Source organism: Chelonoidis abingdonii, chromosome 8 (assembly GCF_003597395.2).
Source record: "Chelonoidis abingdonii isolate Lonesome George chromosome 8, CheloAbing_2.0, whole genome shotgun sequence".
Taxonomy (NCBI): Eukaryota; Metazoa; Chordata; order Testudines; family Testudinidae; genus Chelonoidis; species Chelonoidis abingdonii.
The window spans coordinates 22,452,589-22,472,683 of NC_133776.1; the positions used below are offsets into that span (position 1 = coordinate 22,452,589).

The window sequence follows — 20,095 nt, forward strand, 5'->3', positions numbered from 1 at the left end:
TCTAACTTTCTGGCCCTCTCGTATAACTTCCATTGTTGCTACTACTAGTGGAGCAGTACTAGTGTGAGACTAACAGTGGGAGAATTGCCTGAACTTTTTTGCATTTACAAGACAATTGACTTATTGTCTCAGCCCTTGCAGTGGGCAGGTCATCTGTGCCTGATGGACATCTCTGATCACTCAGGTAGGGTGACCAGATGTCCCAATTTAATAAGGACAGTCCTGATATTTGGACCCTATTACCCTCCACCCCTGTCCCAATTTTTCACTTTTGCTATCTGGTCATCCTACACTCAGGGCAAGCCAGGGAAACTGCTCCCATGGGCACCTCTGAGTCCAATCTGGAACTCCAGGAAAGGACTGAAGGACAGAAATGTAAATCTTTGATAAAAATCTGGCCCCACTGAAGTGAGTAGCCAGCTTTGCCATTGACCTTAACAGAGCCAAGATTTCACACCCCTGAGTCCAAACAAGAACATAAGTATGAGCTGTGCACACTGACTTTAGTGAATAGGGTATATCTACTCCTAAAATGCTATAGCAGCATAGCTGTGCCACTGTTGTGCTTCAGCACAGACACCACCTATGGGACAGGAAGCGTCTTCCCATTCGCATAGATAATCCATCTCCCCTAGAAGTAGTAGTTAGGTCCACAGAATAATTCTTCCATCAACCCAGGTGCTGTATACACAGGGATTTAGCTTGGCTTCACACACCACCCAGCGGTGTGTGGATTTTTCCACCCACCTAATTTTTTTCGTGTAGACCCGGCCTAAATGTGTTGGGCAGGTGGGAAGACTCCCCCCAAGGCAGGAGAGCAGTGTAACTACAGCTCTGGCGCAGCTTAAACTAAATAGCCGTTAACGGCCGTTTGCTTGAGGTGTTGTTAGTTTGAAAGCAGGAACCCTTCAAACGCCACCGGTCGCCTCAGCTTTACTTTTGAACTGAACGTTCTGCGGCTGCCGGTTGGCTGCCGGGTCTCAGCGGCGCACGCGCGGCACGGGGTTCCGTAGCATCTCTGCCTTCCGTCCCGGAGGGAGTCTCTGATAGGATGGGGCCAGGGGAGGGGTTTAGTGGCTAGCAGCGAGCTGGGAAACCTGGTAGGGAGGGTGTCAGTGGCTGCTTGAGGGGAGTCCTGTGCGGGAGAGGTGAGTTTCCCTGCTACGGCTACCCACGCGGGGGCGGGGAAGAGGGACGCGGGGAAGCTGAATGGGGGGCCGTGTGGCATGGCGTTGGTAAAGGGATTAACGGACGGGAAGGACTAAAGCGTTGGGGATTGTGGGGCCCTTAAAGGGGAAGGCACTGGTCAGACTGCGGGCTGTAGCCCCTACCCACCATTGCTCTAGTAGGGGCTAGCTCAAGACGGGCGTTAGCCAGGGTCCCTGTGCCCCGGCAGCGCAGTGTAATTGTCTAATGAGAGTCAGCTGCCGCCCTTTCTTCTCCGGGTGCTGCTGGCAGGACTCCCGCGAGCTGGGCTCCAGGCGCTGCCACGGGCTCGTTCGCTGCGCGCTGCAGGGCACGTCGCTTGCCCTCTAAGTGTCTGTGGGCATAGTGGCTCCTTCACAGGGGCTGCTGTGAAATGTCAGAATTCAAGTAACTCGTGCTAATAAACACGCTGAATGTTTATAAAGGTGTCTTGAGATTTTTGACTGAAAGGTAGTGTGTACATTGAAAGTGTTTCCTGCTAACGTTACAGCTGAACGGGGACAGAAAACTGCTGCCTCTACCCTTTACAGTGGGTATGTCCTGTCCCCCCTTTTTAATTACAAAAAGGATTTAATTGTACCTTACATTCCTGTAGTACTGTTCATAAGAAAGTGCTTCACAAACTACGGACCTGCTGACACAAGTAGTTCATTTGATGCTGCTGCGACAGCTCAGATGGAGTAAGGGCTGTCAGGCTTTTTAGCAGCCCTACTAAAATGCACCAGTTAGTTCTGAGGGGGAGAAGAGTTGTGACTGAGAAGGGTTGATGCTTCCTTGTCAGTGTGTTTGGATCCTTTTCTTTGTTCAGCTGGGGCTACTTAGACCACTGTCAGGACAAGGAAAGCTCAGGGAGTCAGGGTCTGCTGCTCTCCTCTGACGGAGCTACCCCAGGCCAGCTAATTGCTGAATTGCTGCACAAGTTGGACCTAAGGATTGTGCTCAGCACAGGCTCTAGCAGTGTGTTCTTCCCAAGCAGAAATATTGTTTGTGTGGAATAAACTAGGACTTGTGGGGGACAAGGTGATTGAGGTCATATTGTTATTGGACCAAGTTAAAAGATATTACTTCACCCACATTGTGTCTCTAATATCCTAGGACTGACATCGCGACAACAGCAGTGCATAGAACTAGAGGGGTCATTATAATGCTGCTTGATTCCGCACTATTGCCCAGAGATGAGGGATGGCCTGTTTGTTATTTTCTATTATTCTGTATTTGTATCTTTCAGCAAATGTCATTTCATTGTTCACCCCTTCTTCCAGGTCATTAATATAGACATTAAGCAGCAGGTCCTGGGTTCACAAAGGGGACTTAGCTATTTCAATGCTGAGCATTGCAATGCCTAACCCCTAAGTACTCTGCCTTTCAGTGGAATTCACAGCTCCGAGGTAGGTGCCCAGACATACAGGGGACAGTTGGGTGGTTAAGGCTATATCTACATTGCACTTTTGTTGTTAAAACTTTTGTTGCTCAGGGGTATGGAAGAAAAACAACAACCCCAAAAGACAAAAGTTTTAACAACGAAAAGCACCAGTGTGGACCAGAGCCATCCTTAGGATTTATGGAGCCCTACGCAGTATTATTAAACTGGTGCCCCTATACTCCACTGAAGGAGGTACCCAGCTGGCACCGCTGACCCCAGTGTGTCAAGGGGGCACAGCCACCACCCCCACCCATGGACCCCCAGAACAATCCTCCCCGTTGCTGACACACACACTGAGCTTCGTATGCAACAGACACTGTGGCAGTGACTCAAGACAGGCTTCCTGCTTCACATGGAGGCTGCATCTTGCTAGAGCCCACAGCCCTCCTGCTAGGGTGACCAGATGTCCCGATTTTATAGAGACAGTCCTGATTTTTGGATCTTTTTCTTATATAGGCTCCTATTACCCCCCACCCCCGTCCCAATTTTTCACATTTGCTGTCTGGTCACCCTACCTCCTGCAGTCCCTAGCAGCTCCTGACTCACCATGAACATTTTGACAGGAAGTACCAAGCAGTAATAACAACAATAATACAAGTGCGTGTGTGTGTGAGAGCCAGTGTGTGTGAGACTGTGACAGTGTGTGTGTTGGGGAGTGTGAAACTGTGTGTAACAATCTGTATTGGGGGATTGACGCATGAGAGGCAGTGTGTATGTGGCAGACTATGTATGTGTTAGGGAAGTGTGAGAGACAGTGAGCATACTGTCACTTTAAGGTCCCCCTTCCTCCCTCCCCACTCACGTGGAAGTTTCACTCCTCCTGTCCTGGCCCAGCCTGGCCCCCTGCTGGAGACCGAGTGGCACAGGCAGGCATGGTCCAGGGAGGAATTCCGCTCCAGGCAGCGGTGGGCCAAGGGTGCACCGCTCTGGCCTCCCCGGGGCTGGGACGGACTCAGAGGCTGGAGCCCTCAGCCAGCCAGCTGAGGAGTGAGGGAAGGGGCGGGGAGAAGGCTGTGGGACCAGTGCGGGTGAGGGGCAGGAGAAGAGGATTTCAGCTGCGGCCAACAAGGGGAATGGTGCCCTATGCAGCCGTGTATGCTGCGTATGCCTAGGGACGGCCCTGGTGTGGACAGTGCTTTGTTGGTTACACTGCTTACCTTACAACTGCATGGCTGCAGCGGCACAGCTGTGCCATTACAAGGTGCACAGTGGAAACATAGCCTAAGAAAGGAATTCAGAGAAGCTAGCAAGAAGGCAGCTGACTAAGCTGGCCAGAAGTGAAAAGCAGAGGAGAAAGTGGGGTTTAAGTGCTGGATTTCCATTAATCTGGCTTTAGCTGCCTGACTGACAGGCTGGAGGGAGGTGGCTGTCTGTGCCCAGGATTCACAGCCATGGACTTTTTCCTGGAGTAGGCACCCATGCCAGATTAGCCTTTTCTTGAGAGTGGGGAATAGTGAGAGAACACCACCCTATAGCCGCCCTCCGACTTACACAATCGTTCTGTTCCGGAAAGCCTTGCATAACTTGAATTTTACATAAGTCAGAAACGTATACCTGTACGTTACGCAAATATTTCTGCCATTTGAAAATCCTATTTCTGGCTTATGGAACTTTTGCCTTAAGTGCAAATTTGCATAAGTTGGGTCTTGCGTAACCCCTGGAGCATCTGTATTATAGCCAATAGCTTAATGGTTAAGTCACTCACCTGGGAGTGGGGAGACTTGTCTTAAAATCCCAACTCTGTTGGATTTGGAGTCGGGACTTAAACCCAGGTCTCCCCTCTCCTAGGAGAGTGCCCTCACCCCCACGCTATTAGGTATTCTCTGGTTGGCCTCCCTGAAATCTGTCATGTTGAAGCTGTTTCATTTTGTATACATATTTACTGTGGAATAGATAATTTCTTGCCATTTTTCTGACTCTATAGCTCAGTGGTTAGGGTCCTCACCTGGGATGTGGTCACTGGGCTACTGGGTATCATGGGATGTACACACAGGGGAGGTAATGCCCAGTCTGAGAATCCTGTTGGGGTTTAGGCATGAGCTGGGGCACCAAGCAGCTTGGCATCAGGATGTAGGCAGTTTTGTGCATGCCCACCAGCAGAAACTCATGTGCCTATAGGGTTAGATGGCAGCTGACCGGTGGATTTGTGAATGTCAGTGATACCTAAATGTTGGATTTATGCACATGTGGAGGCCAGTAGTGGCTTAAGTCTCTTGTGAATCTAGCCTCTGTCCTACCAGTACCCTGATTCCTGGGGTACCTGCTAATGTATTTTGATTTCACTATATTGGAAGGTGCTATCTCTTGCTTCATAGTTAGCAAGTTTCCTTAACAATATCTGGTGAAGTACTCATATCAAAAGTTTTTAGAAAAAGTCTAAATATCCACCACTATGTCCACCAGTTCTTCTTTGTTACTCTTTTGTTAGTTGTTGAAGCAATTTTAAAGTTCCACCCTCTATGGTTAGCCCAGGACTCTAAATTCAAAATCTTATTTATTTATGGTAGTACCCATTATGTACTACGTGCATTTCAAACACTGAAGAAAGATTGTGGCTTCTCTGCAGAGCTAACAATTTAAGGACACCCTTAAGGACACAATTTAAGGTTAAGTAAAGGAGACCAGGAACAAAAATAGTCAGTTTATATACAAGTAAATTTGATTCACTGTAAGCAATATGAACTGCTGGTGCATGCATCTTGCTGAAAAGTGGTATCACAAGTGATACCAACGCTGTGGGAAACTCTCTGAGGCAAAGCTCCACTAGTTTTTATGAACATGAAATAGGGAACATATTATTAAGAGATGAGACTGAGCCATGCTTTTTGAGAATAGGCTTTATCTTTCTGCTTAAAGGTGATCTGAAAATGAATCTGATCATCTGTTTGCTCCTTTATCCCCTTGCTTTGTACAACAGAAATTCAGGTCTTCCCTATCCTGAAAGATTGTATGGCCTTATCTACACTATGGATACTTTTGAAAATTTTCTTACCATGCCTAGAAGTCACAAAGTCCAGCATCCTGCACTGCGGCAGGAACAAGTAAACCTAGACCATCCCTGACAGGTGTTTGTCTGACTTGTTCTTAAAAACCTCCAATGACGGTTATTCCACAACCTCCCTAGGAAGACTGTTCCAGAGTTTAACTACCCTTGTAGTTAGAAAGTTTTCCTAATATCTAACCTAAATCTCCCTTGCTGCAGATTAAGCCCACTACTTCTTGCTCTGCCTTCAGTGGACATGGAGAACAATTGATCACAGACCTTTTAATACAACTCATCAACTTATTGGAAGACAGTTATCAGATCCTCCCTCAGTCTTCTTTTCACAAGACTACACATGTAACCTTTCCTAATAGGTCAGGTTTTCTAAACCTTTGATCATTTTTGTTGCTGTCTTCTGGACTCTCAAATTTATCCATATCTTTCGTAAAGTGTGGCACTCAGAATCGGACACAGTACTCCATCAGACCTGGTAGTAATGGAGAACTTTTCCAGTGGCTGCCTGGCTAGTTAAAGTAATATGGTAAAACAAAATTTCAAATAATAAGTTCTTGGAATATATTAGGAACAACTTTTTTATTACAGAAAGTGGAGGAAGAAACTGGGGCAAAGCCATTTTAGACTTGATATGGACCAAAAGAGAGGAATTGGTAGCAAATCTGAAGATGAAAGACAATTTAGGTGAAAGTGATCATGAAATGATAGATTTCATGGTTCTAAGGCAAGGAAGGAGTCAGAGCAGCAGAATAAGGACAATGGACTTCATGTGCATCATACATGACACAAAAAACCTAGATATAATGTATATTTTTAAAAAGTTACCATAGGGATAATTCTCCAGCCAGGACACGTTAGCCATTTAGAACTCAATACTCTAATAATTAGATTTAAGTGTAAGAGAAATAAAAATTATGAAATGCATAGACCAGTCAAAACACTAAAATAACACTTTGAAAGAATAAAATTACAGAGAATATATGTGCATTGCAGGAAGTACCAAGAAGTAACAACAATAATACAAGTATGTGTTGGGAGGTGTATGTGTAAGACGCAGAGAGTGTGTGTGTGTATGTGTGAGAGAGAGAGAGACACACACACACACACACAGGGACAGTGTGTGTACTGGTTGCTGGGGAAAGCTGTGTGCTGTCTCTTTAAGATACTCACTGAAAGCTCTCCTGCTCTGTCCTGAGCCCTGTTGTCTCCCTTCCCCAACTCTGAGGAGATGGGGTGCAGGGGGAGAGAGAGAGAGAGAGAGTGAGTGAGTGCGTGGTGTGTATGACAGAGACTGTGAGAGCTGGCTGCTGGGGAAATCTCAGAAACAGCGTACTGTCTCTTTAAGAAAGGTACTCAAGACACTCACCATTCAGACCACAGCAGCTCTGAGTCCTCCTGAGCCAGGCTGTCCCCCTGCCCTGCTCTGCGGAGATGGGGTACAGGGGTGGAGGACACCCTGACATCAGCACCCTCCTCCCCCCACCCTCGCTGTGCACTGCCAGCAGGAGGGTCGCAGGAGCAGCTGCAGGACTGAGCAATGTAGGGGGAGGGGCACCTGAAGACATGCCACCGCACTCTGCTATCAATTAATTTCTCCTGTGCAGCTGCCAAAGTGCGCAACTTGCAGGGAACACAGATTCCCACTCAGCCACTGTTCCCCCATCCTCATGTGTCCCTGTACCCCCACTCATCCACGTCCCCCCCATATGGCTCTGCACATCCACTCCCATTCAGCCCCATCTCAATGCTGTTACCCTACTAGCTCCTGTACCCCTGCCCAAATCTGTCCCCCGGACTAGCTCTTCTTTTTCTTCTTCCATATGGCTGGTGTAGAGCAGCAACTATAATTTTACTTGAAGTTGATCTAGCCAAATGGCTACATCAGGAGTAGGTAGAATTTATTGCAGTAATGCCTCCTTCATTTTTATAAATTGGGCAGTAGGTAGTGATATGTTCGATGGTCTGTAGTGGGGAACCACACTTGCATGCCAGGGAGTCCTTGATTTTTCATTTGTGCATTAGAGGTCCGCATCTACCCTGGTTCGTTGGATTTGGTTCAGAGTTGACCAAGATGCCCATAGAAGGTCAAACCCAGGAACCTTCTGCGTGGGATCTGGCATAAAGTGTTTATTTTTTTAAGTCTTGTTTAGTGCAATCTGCTTTCTACGGGTACGTCTAAGGGTACGCCGATTCAGCGGGCAGTGTTTGATGTATTGGGGATTGATTTGTTGAGACGTGATAAATCGACTCCCATACTCCACCTCGGAAGGAGGAGTAAGCGGAGTCGACAGGGGAGGCACGGCGGTTGACTCGCTGCCATGAGGACAGCCAGGTAAGTCGAACTAAGATACTTCGACTTCAGCTACGTGAATAGTTGCGTATCTTAGTTCGAACCCCCCCACTAGTGTAGCCCAGGCCTAAGCCTTCTTGTGATCGTAGCCTGATTGCATGAGGCTAAACAAATATTCCCAGAAAGGCTTGCGAGACTTAAGATTGTCAAGGTCTTACTACCCCTTCTGAATCTCAGTTTATGTGAAACCCCAGCAGCCACACGTGTCCTGCTCTCTCTGTTCCCTCCGCCCCTATATCCCGTTTTTCCTTACCTAGCCCCACGGACATGGCACTGTGAGGAAAGGAGTCTTTCCTCCTCCCTCTCTGCAGCTGGCTGCTCCAACCCTGAGCCATATGACCTCTCTTCTGGTGCCACAACAGCCCCTGGTGGATGACAGGTGTAACTGCAGTGCCTCTCCAGCAGAATCTGTTTTCTGCAGAGAAAAAAAAATCTGCAGGGGACACAAATTCTGTGCGTGCGCAGTATTCCCCCAGGAGTAAAAAGTTGTTTGCAAATGGTCCCGGAAGGAATCCCAGTAGTAGACAAAATCAGAGTGTCTTCAGGATAGAAATTCAAGTCTGGTCTATCATGAAAATCAAACGGGGGAAGAGCCTTAAAAAGTAAACCAACCAAAAAAAAGCAACCTTCAGGTCTACTTTTATCATAAAGAAGCAAACAGATCACAAATCCACTTTTTAAAAAATAATTTGTCTACAATTGTTTAAATTAAATTTTGACCTTCAAACTAATGTTTTCAGTAGGAATTATTACATGGAGAGAACCTTTATAAGCATGTTGTTGTTTTTGTTTTTGGTAAAGAGCTGGTAAGTATCTAAAATGTAGAGTTAAGATAACTGCACTATTAACATTGTGAATAAGAACAGCCATACTGGGTCAGACCAAAGGTCGATGTAGCCCAGTATCATGTCTTCCAACAGTGATCAAGGCTTGGTGCCCCAAAGGGACTGAACAGAGCAAGTAATCATTAAGTGATCTATCCCCTGTCGCCCATTCCCAGTTTCTGGCAAACAGAGGCTAGGGATGGCATTCTTGCCCATCCTGGGTAGTAGCCATTGATGGACCTATCCTCCATTAATTTATCTAGTTCTTTTTTGAACCCTGTTATAATCTTGGCCTCCACCACATCCTCTGGCGAAGAGTTCCAGTAGTTGACTGTGTGTTGTATGAAGAAATACTCCTTTTGTTTGTTTTAAACTTGCTGTATATTAATTTCATTTGGTGACCCTAATTCTTGTGTTATGAGAAGGAGTAAATAACATTTCCTTATTTACTGTCTCCACACCCGTCGTGATTTTATAGACCTCTATCATATCTCCGTTTAGTCGTCTCTTTTCCAGCCTGAAAAGTCCCAATCTTATTAATCTGTCCTCATACGGAAGCTATTCCATAACTCTAATCATTGTTGTTGCCCTTTTCTGAACCTTTTCCAATTCCAGAATATCTTTTTTGAGATGGGGCAACCACATTTGTATGCAGTATTCAAGTTGTAGGCATACCATGGATTTATATAGAGGCAATATGATATTTTCCATCTTATTAGCTATCCCTTAATGATTCCCAACATTCTGTTAGGTTTTTTGACTGCCACTGCACATTGACGGGATGGTTTCAGAGAATGGTATGTTATCTTGGCAAAGATTTTACATTTTGAAGACATTATGTTGTTTTGGAAGTACAGATTGTCATCACTTTTGTTAAATTTTGAAAATTAAAAATAATTTTATTTAGCAATATAATACTATGATGTTAGCAGCCCTGTTACTGGTGTCTTTTGTTATAATGATATTTAGATCACATCCATCTGTAATTTGGCATGCTAGTTGTTACCCAGATATAATTTTATTCCTACACAATAGCTTGAGTCGTGAATTAGTTAAGTAGTTTCAGGACCTTTAGTTGTGAAATGCAGTGTCTTAAAAAAAATTGTTAGACAATTTTGATCTACTTAAACTAAAAGACTTGTTTTAAAAAAGAAATTCTGTGAACTCTAAATTCTTTGTACAAAGAAAACCAAACCAGGCTGGCAATCTTGAAGCATAACTGTGGGATATATACAATAACTACTCTTAATTGTTTATCTAGGCTGCAATTTTACTAATTCAAGAAAAAATTATGACCATTCCAGTTTTTGTTGTTGGATGGCCCTTAATTGAAAGCTCTGTAAGGGAGGAACTTTACCCCTCCCATCATTCATGCTTTTCTTTGGAGAGGCAAAGGAAATCCTTTAGGGATGATGTCTTATTTTTGTGTTTCTTTTGGGTGCCAGTCCAAATTGGTACCTAGAAAAAGCTTAATCTCCACCCTAAAACCATAGGCCATATGCTGAGACCTATTGTTGTGTCATTCCATCCCAGTGAAAGGGGCACTATATATTCTGTACAATTTTATTTAGGCAATAACCTGAGAGATCTTGTGTTAAAAGTTCTCTACAAGAAACTCTGTCGTTTTCTGTCATGCCGCATCCAAAGGTACCCAGCTGTCGACCAGTGTTCCCTCTAATTTTTCCCACGCATGTGCGGAATGAATTTTGTTATGTGCACCAATGTGGAGGTGATGTGTGTACACATTGTGTGCCACACATCACCTCCACATTGGTGCACATAACAAAATTCATGTGGTGGGGGTGGGTCTGAGGGGTTTGGACTGAGGGAGAGGGGTTCAGGGCTAGGGCAGAGGGTTGGGGTGCAGGGGGGTGAAGGCTCTGGGATGGGGCCAGGGATGAGGGGTTTGGGGTGCAGGCTGCCCGAGGGCTATGGTGGTGAGAAAGGTCAGTATAGCTATTAATATGTTCCATTTTTACTCTAGACAAAGTATTTGGATGATAAATGCATTATATTTTAAATTAATTTCTTCCTAAATATTCATAGTAACACATGTTGTCATAGCAAACAGCATATTTTCCTTAGTGGCAGCATTTTAGAAAAATAAACACAAAAGTCTTTACTTCTTACTGAGAGGTTTGGTGTCTCAAATCATGATAAAATTTAATTTCAAACAAAAAGAGGACCGGTCAGGAATAAAATATGCATGATCCTATTACCACCACATTTTCCAGCAACAACAATGAATATTTATGGGATATTGCCAGCACAGCAATGGACATTGTCAACCATGTAGATTTTTCAGGAACTTACTTCATTGTTCCTTCGTGTGTGTGTGTCTGTGTTTTCAGCATCCGCTATGCAAGAACTAGGAAGTTAAGCCACTATTGAGCCAACCACTTGCACCACATAAAAAGAGACAATAGTAAAAGCTTGAAGCTTTGGATTTGACCAGTTAACACATGTATTCATCTGAACCAATATGGTCACCCTCAGGAGTAGTGACAGAGACCAGGAAATCCCTTGTCAGTCATCTAAGATTCAAAAGAAATCCAGTTTTATAACTGGTTTGCATTGCACCTAGCCTCAGTCAAGAAGGAATCCGTTCAACCATTTATGGGTGTCAGGTAGGATTAATACGATGAATGTGCTCAACCATAGTTAGATTCACATGGTGATAATTGATACATTGCTTAATCATTTCAACAACACCTGTCAAAAGAATTTGATGACACCCAGTGGCACAGGGTTCCACCCCACTTGCTGTAAGCATTTAAAAGACAAAAAGCACATTGAGTTCAAAAAATGCTGTGCTCAGTAGTCAGTATTACAGAGGATGATGGATAGTCTAACTGGTGAGCAACCTTTGGCCCGTCAGAGTAGTCCATTGACGGGCTGCAAGACAGTTTGTTTACACTGACTGTCCGCAAGCACGGCCGCCCACTGCTCCCAGTGGCCACGGATTGCCGATCCCAGCCAGTGGGAGCTGCAGGAAGTGGTGGCACAGGATGAAGTGGGTGAGCAAGCTGCTGGACCACCTATGGTTGCAGAGGACCCCATGCTACTGGCTTCCTCCTCGTCATCACCAGATGGGCCCCTGCACTGGTGCCCCAGGATGATGCCAAGGTGCATCAGGAGCTGCTAAAGGGTTGCCGCCAACTTGGTCCTCCATGTAGAGGAGTTAGAGGAACCCACAGACTCCTTCTTTAATGTTCTCTGCTCTGTTGCCTTGGCCAGGATAGCTTTGCCCCTACATAAGGGGGTTGCTAAAATTACAGATGCCCTCTGGCAAACCCCCTTCTCCAATCTCCAAGAGGGCAGAGCGCAAGTACTTTGTGCCATCCAAGGGTCTACACTCAGGTCCATGACCCGGTCTCTCAGTGGACTTAAATCTCATACTGTTGAGGCTCCCCGACTTCCTCTCATGGAAGGTCTTGTTCCTGGCAGCAATAACATCTGCCTGTAGGGGTTCTGAGGTTATGGCACTTACCTCAGACTTCCCTACATGGTGTTCTGCAAGGACAAGGTCTGGCTGCGGCCGCATCTACCCTTTCCGCCCAAGGTAGTTTCACAGTTTCATGCCAGCTAGGATATAAGATGAGTGTAGATTACACACTCTGGATGTCAGGAAAGCGTTAGTTCTTTTGAGGTAGAAGGCTAAGCCATTCTATAAGTTGACACAGCTGTTCGTCGCGGTAGCAGACAGAATGAAGGGCTGTCCAGTGTCCGCCCAAATAATTTCATCATGAATCACCACCTGCATCCATTTCTGCTATGAAAAGGCAAATGTGCCTTCACCGGTGATTGTGAGCGTCCATTCAACTGAGGGCAAGCCTCACTGGCAGCTTGCCTGGCCCAGGTGCCAATCCAGGATATCTGCAGGGCTGCTACCTGGTCGTCCATCCACACATTCACGTCCCACTATGCGATTACCCAGCAGGCCTGGGGTGATGCTGGCTTTGGCAGAGCAGTATTGCAAGCTGCACGACCGTGAACACTGAGCCCACCTCCAGGGATGCTGCTTTTGAATCACCTAGAATAGAATAGACATGAGGAAGCACTCGAAGAAGAAAAACCGGTCACCTGCCTTTCGTAACTTTTGTTCTTCAAGATGTGTTGCTCACATCCATTCCATTACCTGCCCTCCTGCCCCTCTGTTGGAGTTGCTGGCAAGAAGGAACTGAAAGGGTGTAGAGCCAGGGATGCCTAATATACCAGCACATGAGCGCAGCACTCCAGAGTGCATCACTGCTGGCCCTACATATACCACTAAAGCAGAAATCTCTGACTATGCATGTGGGCACACACACAGGTAGAATGGAACGGACATGAGCAACACGTAAGAACAACAGTTACGAAAGGTAGGTAACCCATTTTTTCTTTGGTACATTTTATTGTCCATAAATACTAAAAAATAAAAGAATAAAAATAAAATTGTGTATTTGCAATTTTTTTTCTTGTGGGACTTTTAAATTCCTCAGTCCTTTCCATCTTACCTTTAATATACTTCCAAGTACATTTCAATCATTATCAGGCAATTTAGGCCCTTACAGGGCAAATATTAATGAAGTTATGGACAAGAACCCTTTGTTGGTATATTGTCATAATTGGTAGCTTTGGATGTGCCATAACAGAAAACTGCAGGGTTTCTCACAGAGAATACTTAACACATAGGTGTCTCATGTTATTGACTGTATAAATCTGCAGAGATTTAATGACCCTCTTGCTGGAATGAAACTCATTTTCTAAACACAATAATGGGCCTAACTATATTGCCCAGTAAGGATCTTGTGTATTTTTTGCTAACTCCCTTCCTGGAACTTGTTTGTCTTTCCCCATCCCCTTTTCCTGGATCTTTTGGGTTCTCCTCTGATTTGTCTTTCCCTGCACTTCACATCTTTACTTCAGCCCCTTGCAGATGATGTCCAACTACTGCTTGTGCAGTTCCTCAACATTGCTCTCAAGAGCAGAGTGAAACTGAATATAGACATTACCTTTTGCTTCCTCAATGTCTATAGAGGAAACGCTCTGTGCAAGAGCAACTCAGACATGATCCTCAACTGTTGAGTCATGGGAAAGCAAGCAGTACAGGACAATTTTAAAAATGCATGACACTTGTGCCGAATGTTAGCACCAACTACTTGGATAGTCTTTTGAAGTGTATGAATGTAATGACAGTAAACATGGAGAAATTCACTTTCCTGTCTACCAGAGTTCTCCTTCACAGAACCCTTGAACAATGGACTGTTGTGCTAGGGGATGTGTGCGCATGCCTAACTTGCAAGGTTCTGTAGGCATGTGACCACACTCTGTAGTGTTGAGCTGTGATGGCAGTGCATGCTAAAAACAAGAGTTACTGGGGTAAATCCTTTTTAAAAATTTTTGAAACCTATTCACTAATAAGCAACTGGTGTCACATTTCAAATCTCTGTTGCCTGGGAAGCATTCCAGGTTGTTTCTGTGGTAATGGGAATTTGGCTCCTTCTGGCTAGCAGCTGTATGGTTCTTGAGTTATGAAACTGTTTTGTCCTGAGCTGAACACAGGCCCCAAGTTGGTTGCATTTTTTCTTTTTTAACTTGTAGCTGTGAACAAACTAGAAAGAAACTTATTTGCTGATGGTAAATGCTGTTTGGTTTCATTATGTATTCTTTTCCATAGTTTGAGATGATTCATGACAGTGCTAACACCTTTCTTGTAAATTCATTAATTGTTTGATTTTTCTTATGGTGAGGACACATACTATTTTGCAGTTTCAAACTAATTTCCTGAAGATAAAATTAATCTGCATATGTCATAAAGAGAACAGGCCACAATGATTTTTTTAATAAAAGGATGTCCATCTCCCTTGAAATTTTTTTCCCCTGATGTGTAAGATATAGGGGTGTGGTTAAAATGATTCATCTTTATTTATTTATTTTTAGATTCAGGGCTATGTGCTAGATCTGTTGATTCATAATAACTACTCTGTTTACTTAAATATTACAATATGAATAGAAAGTAAACAGACTTAGTAGTTTAAATCAGTATTTTAGTTCATATGAAATATAATTCCCATAATACTCATGACTCTGACATGTTTGAATTGTTTATTTTGTGTCTTTACTACGATAATTAATTGAGTTAACTAAAAGCACTGGTTTGAGCCAGGTGGTGTGGGCAGATTCCTCATCCAACTCTGCCAAATGATTTTAATTTTGATCTGCAATATTATTGATGTTGAAGTAAAAATAACAGTACACACTGAATCAAAATTATTTCATAAACATGAGTGCCCAACAAATACAGCCCACTGTAGACTTGCTGATTAGAAGCTGCAGCAACAAAGTAACAAAGGCTGTCATTCTCCAATACAAAAAGGTATTCCTCAGTCTTTAAATAATATTGTATTAAGTATAATTCTGATTATTTATCATCAAAATGCAATGGTGAATGTTCTGACTCACAGTATTTTTTGAACAAAAAGAAAAGAAAAATACCTGCTCCTCAACTCCAGTCTTGAGGAAGAAACACCACCTCTATTCAAAAGCTTCAAGTCACACACATGAAATAAACCACTGCAGGTCAGCCATCACAGATGTCAACTGATCAATTACAAATGTTATGCAAATACAGTAATTACCAGTACAAAACCAACTACAAGTCATGATACTGTAAAAAGACTAGAAACACAACATTTGAATAAAACACAGTTTAATTAACACAATTCCTGATTAGCTATCATCCTAATTAAACAAATAGCTATAGAAAGGGAAAGTTAAAGGAGATTTGTGCAGCAGTCTACCAGCATGCTGTCAATTGCAGAATTGGAGCCTAGTAGGAGTTCTGATTCAGAATAAAGGTTAGGATAAGTGCTTTTGTTAATGCAGCAAAATCTAAATAATTGAACTACAGAGTCAATTAGAGGGATGAGGCAAAAGTGCTGCAGTGATGTTCAGTGTTAACATTAATTTTCCTAATAAAACAATCACAAAGAAGAAGAAGAACTGTGATCATTTGTGATTTAAGTGTGATTTCACTAAATTGGCTGAAAGGAAAAAGTGAAACATGTAAATGTCTGAAATGGAATTTAGATTAAGCCTAAATTTGTGGTGTAACATAAGGATGTAAAAAGCAAACAAAAGAAACACGATCTTATGATGAGTGACCCTTTAAATGCAGTACTTGTAAATTAGACTCTTGGGTGTGCACCAGAACATTTTAATACATTTAATCAATTCAGCAATGTTATAGGAGAACAATGTGATGTTGCTCCTGGGGCAATTATGCATCAAAAAATTAAAAATACTGTGGAAAATATTTTAAAATTCTGCATATTTTATTTGTCAAAATAGCAAAATATAATCAGACCAGTTTCAATTATTTTGGGTCATTTAGTTAAAAATACCTCTCAGCAAGTATATCTGTAACAATACAGACAACAAAAAAGATTCAGGAAATGTTTTTTTGACAAATAGATTCCTTACTAGACATATTCATACAGAACTCTGAGTAATAATTCATTTAAACTACAATACAGAACCGTATTTCCTGCACTCCTCAGAAGCAGTGCAAAGAGTGTCAGGGATAATGGAGGAGGTGAAGGAGAGAGAAGTAAAATTGCTGGGAAGGAGACTGGGTGTGAACTTGGAGGGTTGTTGGGTAGGGTGGGAAAAGTATGGAACAAGTTTTTTTTTTTTTTTTTTTGAGGGGTGACACGGGTAGGGATTGTAACGGAGCTTCCCCCATGCACACCTTGGCTGACCCCTAACCTGTCTCATTCAGTCAGGCGCATCTGCCCCTGTCCCCATGTGTCCTTGCACCCCCATCTGTCCTTGCAGCCCGTCTCCACCTGTCCCTCCACCCACTTCCCCTGTCCTCATATATCTGTGCCCTCACCCAGCCACCCCCTGTCCCTATGTAGCTCTGCACCCCTCCTCCATCACCATGTTGCCCTGTACCTCCCTCCCCACTGTGGCCCTGTGCCTCCACTCCCATTCAGCCCCTGCACCAGTCTGTCCTCCCCAATAGCCCTTATGAGCCCTTGTCTGACTTCCCTAGCACCCAGCGCTGTCTGTCTCTCCATGGCCTCTGTCTCCTGACCTGGCCTGCTGTGAGGATGGCAGGCTCTCTCTTTTCTCTAGGTGGTGGGGAGCTGCTTTTTTGGTCTATTGTGACAGTGTCCTCTGGTGGTCAAAAGGCAGAACACCAGCAACATTTTGGCAGAAGTTTTTTCTGCGCAAAAAGTTAAAAGTATGTGGGGCTCATTAATTGTGCCCACGCGGACTAGTGCAGAATTCCCTCAGGAATAATGAGGTAGTAAAATTAAATCTGGGTTTATATAAGATATTATAATTCAGGAGAGCCCTAAATATTTTAAAACAATAATCTAAATAACGGTAATGCAATCACTGGGAAATCAGAAGCTATTAAATAATGTGCTTGGCAATAACTCACAGCCATGGACATTTACAATTATATTTTATTAGCAACCAGGGATTATACCCTATATTTCCCAGGAGAGCTAATTTTCATAGCATTGACCCATCTCCTTTCTGTTTACAATTGTGCAACTTCCCTGTGCTGACTACAATTGCTTACATTAGAAAAGTATGTTTATAACTGTCTTTTAATGTAATCAGTGTTCTTTCTTTTTGAAAAAAGTTAATCACTGTCAGGGAGATTTTCCAAAACAAGGGATTTAGAAGCATAAAGTCCTAATGACTTTATTGACTAGTTATATTCTCACCTGGATTTTCTTTCCCATTTGGTTGCTGTGAGCCCACTGGTGGTGCCAGTCCCTCCTGTTTCCTCTCCTCCTGTCATGTTCTAGCAACCTTCAGTAAGCTCATTTTCAGCTTTGCCATACATAACACGTTGGAAAAGAGAGGTTACTTACTTTACAGTAATGAGTTCATCAAGATGTGTGGTCCCTCAGGGTATTCGCTGCGGATGTGTATGCACCTAAGATTGGAAGGTTCTTCATTAGCTGCATCGATAGTCTGTACCTGTGGCTCTGAATTGAGAGCATAGGGAGCAGTGAGACCAACCGGCACTCCAGTTCCTACTCTAGGAAGGATCCTAAGCAGAGGGGGAAGAGAGAGAGTAATGGAATGCCTATAGGGACCACACATCTCAAAGATATCAAGTTATTTTAAGGTAGGTAACCTTTCTCTTTCTTTAAATAGTGGTCTCTCTGCATATTCATTGTGAGTAACTCAACGTAGGAGGATGGGAGGAGCTATGTTTCACCTCAGATACTGCAGGACTGCTGTGCCCCAGGATGCATCTGCAGAAGAAGCCTGCACCAGGGTGTAATGTCTAGTAAAGGTGTGTACTGAACACTATGTGGCTGTATCTGCTCTATAGATTTCTATAGTGGTGTACCCTGGAGAGAAGTGACAGAGGTGGCTTGTGCTCTGGTCAAATGGGGCGGGCCTTCATGCCTTGATGTGAGGGAAGTTTCCACTTATTCACAACAAAGCAAAATGCAGCCTGAAATCAATCTCACTGCAAAAACTCCAGAAATTGCTTTCCCCTTTCATCTGGTCAGCAACAGAAACAAATAATCTTGGGGATTTCCTTTACAGGTAGAAAGCCATGGCTCTGTGGACATCTAGAGAATGGAGCGTCTTGTCCCTTCTGGTGATATGAGATTTTGCATAGAAGACAGATAGCTGTATGGATAGATTCAGATGGAATTTGGAGAGAGCCTTTGGGATGAATTTGGGGTATAATTTCAGTCTACTTTATCTTTATGGGACATGGTATGACATAAGTGCCCCAAACTTACCTAACTCTTCTGGCCATGGTGATAACCATCAGGACAGCCACTTTCATAGATAGAGAAGAGAGCATGAGGCCAAAGTTTCATATAATGAATTCATAAGTGCGGACAGACCAGATTAAGTTCCCAGTTAGGAGTTGCTTTTGATACCAGAGGAAAGGCTCTGATGAGACCCTTTAAAAAAAAAAACTCACAATCATAGGGTGGGTGAAGATTGAGCAGTTTTCTTCTGTTTATTGAGGATGGAGTGGACTTCCTCAGAGTATGACCTCTCTAGGTTCGTTGTCCATCCAAATATCAGGCTGGGTGGTCTAGCCTTCATTTTGAGTGGGAAGCAGTTGTAAGCTTATATGAAGATGAGAGGTCATTTGGAGGATTCTGATGACCCAAAACTGTCTCAGCTACAAAGAGGCAACTAGGATTACTGTTGCTTTGTCCTGCTTGATCTTATTCAGGACATAATGTCAGAGGGGAATGAGTGGGAAAGCATACATTTCTGCTGCAGTGTACGCTCTGGTGTTTCTTGGAAGCTTCAGTGGCCTTGTGATGGTAAAAGGGCTGAGGAGAAGGATATTGTCTGTATGAAAGTAATTTGGAGTATTTCTTCTAAGGTGCTGGGGTGTGTGCCCCAAGGACCACAGGATTGCCTGGAAGTCTTTGAGGGTATGTAACAACTCATCAGTTTTCTAACTGAACAGATTGTTGCACTCGACGGGGAAGTCATCCACAGTAGCTTGAACTTCCTTGGGAAACACAGATGTGTGAAGCCAGAAAGTCCATAATAACCAAAGTTGCCATGGAATGGGAAGCCATGTCAGCTGCATCTAACGCTGCCTGGAGTAACAATTACTTATCAGCTTATCCTTCATCAAAAATAGCCTGAAACTGAGGCCTGAGTTCCTATGGAAGCTTGTTAGCAAACTCAGACAATTTACTTACAGTGAATAAAGTAATATTTAGATATCAATACCTGATAATTCATTATATGAAATTGTAGGTTGGTGGAAGAGACACTTTCTTCCAAGGAGCTCCAATTTTCTGGCATCCTTGTTGGAAGGAGTGGTTGTAGGCTGATGCAGTCTGTTGAATTCAGTGAATGCCTAGACCACTAAGGAATTTGGGGCAGGATTGGAAAACAAATACTGTGCTCTTTAGATGAAACAAAGTATCTTTTCTCCATCTTTTTCAGAGTAAAGGCATGAGGGCATGGAGTGTGCCAAATTATCTTGGCTGGTTCCAATATGGTTAGTTGACTGGAAGTGCCTACTTGCTATGTTCTAGAGGATGTCCAGAAGCTTGTAGGTAGGGTCCTGAACTTCCTTCAGGGGACTCTGGAGAGCACCCACAATCTTCTTCAGGGGGTTCTGACATTTTATGTGGTCATCAGGTGGCAATGGTGAGGCCAGTGCAACTGCCTCATTAGGAGATGAGGATGAGAGAGCTTGTCATAAACAGATGGCTAAGGGTTAATGTCTATTTCACCTGCAAAGGGGTAACCAAACACCTGACCAGAGGACCAATCAGGAAACA

At 43.8% G+C, this 20,095-nt stretch overlaps 1 protein-coding gene across 2 annotated transcripts in view; it reads left to right on the plus strand.

Annotated features, from left to right (window-relative positions):
* Positions 1–1,081: 1,081 nt before the first annotated feature.
* The window catches only part of TRIM59 (tripartite motif containing 59), a 25,540-nt gene continuing 6,526 nt past the window's right edge, over positions 1,082–20,095 (plus strand). The window contains exon 1 of one of the 2 annotated variants that reach the window (XM_032764827.2): positions 1,082–1,148. The gene's annotated coding sequence lies outside the window, so the exon portion shown is untranslated. Of the gene's footprint in view, positions 1,149–2,498; positions 2,595–20,095 lie in introns of those variants that run through there. The other variant, XM_032764829.2, reaches the window with a different exon arrangement.